Genomic DNA, 6,553 nt, shown 5'->3' on the forward strand with positions numbered 1-6,553 from the left:
CACACGCCATCAGACTGTTTAACTCCTCCCTGGAGGGGAGAGGGAGGGGAAACAGGAGGACAAAGGAGGGGGGAACAACTAAGCTGTAGTGCCTCTTCACCTCACTGTGCAATACCTTTTGTGCAATACTTTTGTAAATAGTCAACGGTGCAATAGACTCAATACTTGAAATGTGCAATTCACTTGTATTTTTATTTTTATTCCTATTTATTCTATTTATCCCCTTCGTATATTTTATTTATATTGTCTCTGTGTGTGTATGTATATATATATATATATATATATATATATATAAATATTCTGTAACTTCTGTCGGTGCTGTGCTTTTTTGGAAATCGAATTTCCCAGAGGAACCCACCCGAGGGATTAATAAAGTTCTATCTAATCTAATCTAATCTAATCTAAAGTTCTTCTCTTACATTTTTTTTCAGTATTACAGTACACTATCCGGTTGTTCAGTCTGACGTCACTAGCCGTGTCTGGACCTAAACTCCGCTGCAGGTCCATATATCAAACGATCACTATGGCATTACTGAGAGTTGAAAAACTGTCTAAAGTCTTTCATCTTTAATAAAATGATCAGCGTTCTGCTCTACCAGGTGTAACAATTGAGTTTAACATCCAGGCATCCATGAAAACTGAATTTGTGACATTTAACAGAGTTAGAAGTTAGCAGGGAGTTAGCTCGCTAGCTTCTGTCTAAATACAATATAGCATGTCCTGACTGCAGGGTTTTGGAAACAAATTAAAACGTACTTCCAGCATAAATGAAGACAGAAAACTAAAAAGCAGTGACGTTTGTAGGGTTAATGAAGTTGGGCTAGCTGGTATATAATGATGTGTTACGTGACCGCTAGCGACACAGCTATGTTAGCATAATATAAACAAGCTAACTTTTTTTTCCACTTGATAAAAGTTAACGTGAGTGTTCTCGGTGGTCAGGAACAAATGTAATCGCATGGCAGGATGCTGTAAAAGGACCAAACTTCAGCCAGGAGAACAACTGAGATAATCCATCCACAATAGGTTAGTCATTCATATACTGCTGCATGGGCTGGGCTGTAGTTACATCCTAAGGTTTTAAAAACTGAGCTTAAATAAATGATTAGCGGTAATAAAAGCCGAGGGAGGCCAACAGTGATCACTGACTGTTTTAGGAGCTTTTGGAGATCAAATAGAAGAAAATACATAACATTAAACATGTTAACAACACAAAAGCCATATTAAACGCAGACTACTTTAGGCCCGGAAGTAGGATTCGTCGTGTCATCACTGAACAACCGGATAGTACTTTAATCCATAGTTCCTTATTAATGAAGAGTTACTGAAGTACAAGCTTTTAAAAAAAAACGTTACTGTCCTTACAGATGTGGCCAGAGACTGAAAACATGCTGTTGTTTGCACCAGAGGCGGAGCCAGACATTTGAAACACCCGGGGCTTAGCCCTAAAGGGTAGTATGCATGTGTTTTTTTTTTTTTTTTTTTGGGGGGGGGGGTGGGGGTGGGGGGGGTGTAGAAATGACTGAAAGATTAATAAGCTCTGTTTTGAGTTTTGTTCAAAAAAGAATGACTTCATATAGGAAAAAAATATATCACATATGCAAGACACCTTAAACTAGTTTTTTTAATTAAGCAGCAAGGCAGAACAAAATCAGGGCTGTATCAAGACACAGGGACTAAACCCCAATTCAACCAGACCCAGAACTGATCCAGAATTAAAACAGGACTACAAGGGTTCAAAATCAGGACTACTGAGGACTTAACCAAGACAGAACCAGAATCAGAACTAGATGATAGAAGCACTAAAAATCATCATAGACCTGCACTACACTTATTTTTTAATTCTACCAAAGTACACTATTTAGATTCAGAAAAGTTTATATAATTATTTAGCCTTGTTGTGCAAACAAGCCTGCATAACTTAATAAATATAGAATTTGAAAAATAACAAACCTAAAAAGAAACACTAGGTACGACCCATATGGAAACGATATATATAAATCTTATAAAGTTTGTATCTGTTTTGTGTGAAACTTGTATGAAAAGCATACAAGAGTGAAAACAGATATAAGATCCCTTGAAGAATTATATAATGAAACTTGTATGTTTTGGATACTTATATGAAAGTAATGAGAAAGTGGCCACTTTCATGAGTAAATCATATAAGTTTTTACTATTTCTTTTCCATATGGGGAGATACATGAGTACCTATGATACGGTGATACTTTTGGTAAACAACCATTTGACTAACATGTGTGTCTCACCTGCTCTTGATCATCTCATCATCATTGTTCTGTCCTCATTCTCCTCTCTCTCCCTCTCTGTTCCTCTCTCTCCCTCTTTGTGCTGACAATCATCAAATATACAGTTGAAACCAGATATTTACATACTCTTCAGATAAAAACACTTTTTTCATTGTAACCTCAAATCAGACTAAATGTTAATTTTTTTTAGATTGATAAATATAAAAAACATATTTGTTAACTTTAAGAGTAAAGAGAGAAATTGTCTGTATTTCTTAATTGCAAATGGCACCAAATTGTATTCAAATTGAGCCACACTTATGGAGCTCCACAATTCTTTTCCAGGTGATTTGGTTGACATCTCTTGATTTTCCCATTTTAAAGAAACAGGCTCTGTGTTTTGCCTTATATGCATCCACAGGTGTGCCACCAATTTACTCACATGGACTCTACTAACCTATCAGAAGCTTCTTCAGCTCAGAATGGAATCATTTGGAGTTTCTTATTAATTAACAATAAACTTAGTGTATATGTACTCCTAAATTTGATGAAAGTGATGAAAAATAGACAGCTCTGTCTCTCTTTATTCTGACATTTAACTAATTCAAAAGATATTTTAATATTTATTTAACCAAAACAAAACAAGTTTACTCTAAATTGATGTTGTACAGTGAAAAAATGTTCTTGTGTTTTCCATAAAGTGTATGTAAATATCTGGTTTCAACTGTGAATATACTGCTGTATATTGAAATTCCTCTTGTTTTGCATAGAAATATACTGAACAACATACAAAGCATAATATATAAAATACTACCAGAGTTTTTTCTTTGAAAGAAGTCCCTTATGTCCATTCTTGTATATCAGTGCATTACTGAAACCGATTTATTTAGCCGTGGAGAGTAACAACTGAATATATGAAATAAACACACATGTAAGCTAAGACTCTCTAAAGAAACAGCACTGTTGTTGTTCGGCTTTTCATTTCGCCATTTGTTGATTCACTCGAAGAGCAAGTAATGTAATATGAGTCAAGTGATCAGTTTGATATCAATCTTTCGTGATATACCGTCAGTACAGTACGAATGATTTGCTGTGGTACCTGGTCGAACTTGAGTTCTCCTCTGTCTGCCTGGCTGCGTTTCTCTAACAGCGCAGGCAGTAGCTGCCCCCGCCCCCTTAGTGTCATAGCTCGGATCATACCAATATTAGGGGGGATTTATGCACAGTGTGCACTATGTGCTTCGAATAATGTTTGTAGTTTTTGTTTTATACAGTGTCAGCCAGGCATCTAACTATGAAAAAATTACACTCCAAAAGACCCCGGGCTTCTGAAAAAAACAACCCGGGCTTAAGCCCAGTAAGCCACCCCCCCCCCCCCCCCGCTCCGCCACTGGTTTGCACATCTTTAATATTCAGCTCTGCACAGGAGCTGAAGCAGGATGCAGCCTGTTGCTTTTACGATATAATACTTGTAATAAAAGTACAGTAACAGTAATTAGTGACTGAGTAGCCCGGGGCGTTTCTCTTGATTTCTTTAGTAAATACATTCACCTGCACAGATTAGCTAAACGAACCCTGACATCTTAGCTAGCTAGGTCCTGAGACCTAGCTAAGGACGGTAGTTACGGAGTAGCTTGCAAACACATTTAACTTACCGAAACAGTGCAGCGGGGCCTCGGGTCCTTCTGTCGGGTAGTCCAGTTTACTGAAGAACACCTCAGGCTGTCAGGTTAAAACACTCGGTCGTGTTTTCGAAGCGTAAACGCTGGCCCTCCTCTCAGAGCCTACGCTCTATCTACTATTCCCGAACAGAGATACGCAAGTTTCTCCGTGACTGCAGCTGTCACTACAGTCATTGGTGGGACGTGACAACACCGCCACCTGCAGGAAGATTTTCTCTCTGTCTGATAGCTCGTTTCCTGAGACCTGACATTTTTTCGTGTGAGTCTGAGACCTGACATTTTTTCATGTGAGACTGAAACCTGACATTTTTTCACGTGAGACTGAAACCTGACATTTTTTCATGTGAGTCTGAGACCTGACATTTTTTCATGTGAGTCTGAGACCTGAAATTTTTTCGTGTGAGACTGAGACCTGACATTTTTTCGTGTGAGATTGATACCTGACCAGGGCCGTGCAGAGAGGTTTAAAGGGGCGGGTGCTCAAAGTTAAAAAGGGGAACATTGAACCAGGCTGAATAACAACAACACACATTCATTAAGAATCTAATATGGGAAGGGCAGGGCTGTGTTGATCTGAGACTGTAGACATTAAAAGGTCCATAGGAGAGATGGTAGCTGATTAAACAAGTGTCATGAGATAATAACAAAATGCAAAGATTGGTGACAGCGCTTGGAACCATAAGGCAACAAAAAACTGTGAGAAATAATTTAGGCTCTGCCTTTGAATCACTCTTTGCTTCTCTTCTTCCTTCCATCCCATCATTTCATATATCACTCTCCACTTAATATGTGAGAACAAGGCACAACTTGCTATTGCAATAAACTATAATCTAATTATCCACACCTAACAACTCTTGCACTTAATCTATAATAAAATGATGACAGAAAAATGTTATAGCACTGCCTTTAGTAGCCTCACACAGCTCCTACTGTTTCCTCCTCATGTCCTTACCAGGCATGTCTGGACAATGTTATATCATGAGTAATATTTTTTTTAAAAATCCATCTAAATAAAACACACACATGCACGCACACACAGTGACATTTTAGAACTTCTTCAGAATACTGTACTATGGGCATCATGGTGCTGATCCAGAATCCTTACATTATTATTTATTACTAGAGCTACAATAATAAAGCAATGAGGAGGGGGAAGTAATAAATATGAAATAATGTCATTATGATGATTCCATTTGTTTCACTATCCACTCTGTGCAGGGCAAAGCTTATTACATTTTTAAACTGTAGAGATACAATAATTTTACTGCTTTAAAACAAATGCAATGCAAAATGTTGTTCGCTGGATTTACATCCGCAAAGAAGACTATTACAAAGCAATGGTTCTGTCCTGACATTTGTATGGAATCATTCTGGAGACGATGTCTTATCCGTGTTATTGGTTTTGAACATACCACAGCAAAATTAAATAAAGCTCGACCCACGACTGTTGACGCTTGGAAAATCTTCTCATCCAGAGTTATCTCCTGGAAGAGGCAATAATTGGTTTTAACTTTGTGTTTTTGTGTCTTTTCTTTGCTGTCCCTATGCCTTGTTTGCTAATGTTTGCTTTGCTACTGCAGTTTACAGTTGTGCTGTATATGTCTGTACCCCCCCCCCCCAAAATGTTGATCACAAAAAAAAAATAATTTTACTGCTGTAAAATCCAAATTTTGTCTTATTTAAAATATAAATCTAATATAATCTGCTTCTTAATGTATGTTCTTTAAAATACAGCGTGTTTTTTAATATATTATAATTATAATAATTATTATGTGGACATGCATATTAGATCGTTTTTTAGTGAAATATAATCCCTCCAGAAAGGCAGGAAAAGCCCGGAAACTTACTTTAAAACTAAATATGTTCCCTAAAACGGTGACAGAGCTACAGACCCATGACAGCCAGGTAGCCAGCAGCTATGACCATGCACTACATGTGCAGTTAATAAAAGGACAGGTAATGTTTGTCGCGCTGTTGCACACACAGCACGCTCGTTTGTTTCAGTTCGTCAGTTGCAACAAGACAACTTACCAACGTGTACGTAATAAGCTAATACTCCTGTGTGCTATACACTACAGTGTACGCTGTACACCTACTTACTGGTTTTGTCGCATCAGTCTGTGTCTCTGAGTTAACTTGTGTTTCTCCTACAGCTCCGGACTGCTAAAAATGCGCGTGCTCTTTGTGAGCTCGTTCCTGGCTCGTAACCAGCGCGTTCTGCCGTCAAGGGCGATCATTGGTTAAATGTGATCATATGACTGATGCAAGCCAGATCCTTTTATTTAGCAAAACTGTGATTAATAGTTACAGTGGGGCAAAAAAGTATTTAGTCAGCCACCGATTGTGCAAGTTCCCCCACTTAAAATGATGACAGAGGTCAGTAATTTGCACCAGAGGTACACTTCAACTGTGAGAGACAGAATGTGAAAAAAAAATCCATGAATTCACATGGTAGGATTTGTAAAGAATTTATTCGTAAATTAGGGTGGAAAATAAGTATTTGGTCACCTCAAACAAGGAAAATCTCTGGCTCTCACAGACCTGTAACGTCTTCTGTAAGAAGCTTTTCTGTCCCCCACTCGTTACCTGTATGAATGGCACCTGTTTGAACTCATCATCTGTATAAAA

The 6,553-nt window shown here is 38.0% G+C and overlaps 1 long non-coding RNA gene across 3 annotated transcripts in view; it reads right to left on the bottom strand.

The window, feature by feature from the left end:
* Positions 1-4,239, bottom strand: part of LOC309688198 — a 37,442-nt gene extending 33,203 nt beyond the window's left edge. Inside the window, exons 1-2 of one of the 3 annotated variants that reach the window (XR_014270984.1) lie at positions 3,899-4,239; positions 2,265-2,346 (exon numbers count right to left, since the gene is read on the bottom strand). This is a non-coding gene — a long non-coding RNA (uncharacterized lncRNA). Of the gene's footprint in view, positions 1-2,264; positions 2,347-3,342; positions 3,604-3,898 lie in introns of those variants that run through there. The other 2 variants (XR_014270985.1, XR_014270983.1) reach the window with 2 other exon arrangements.
* Between the last annotated feature and the right edge of the window lie 2,314 nt (positions 4,240-6,553).

This window comes from Aulonocara stuartgranti (genome assembly GCF_965226115.1).
Source record: "Aulonocara stuartgranti genome assembly, chromosome: 2".
Taxonomy (NCBI): Eukaryota; Metazoa; Chordata; class Actinopteri; order Cichliformes; family Cichlidae; genus Aulonocara; species Aulonocara stuartgranti.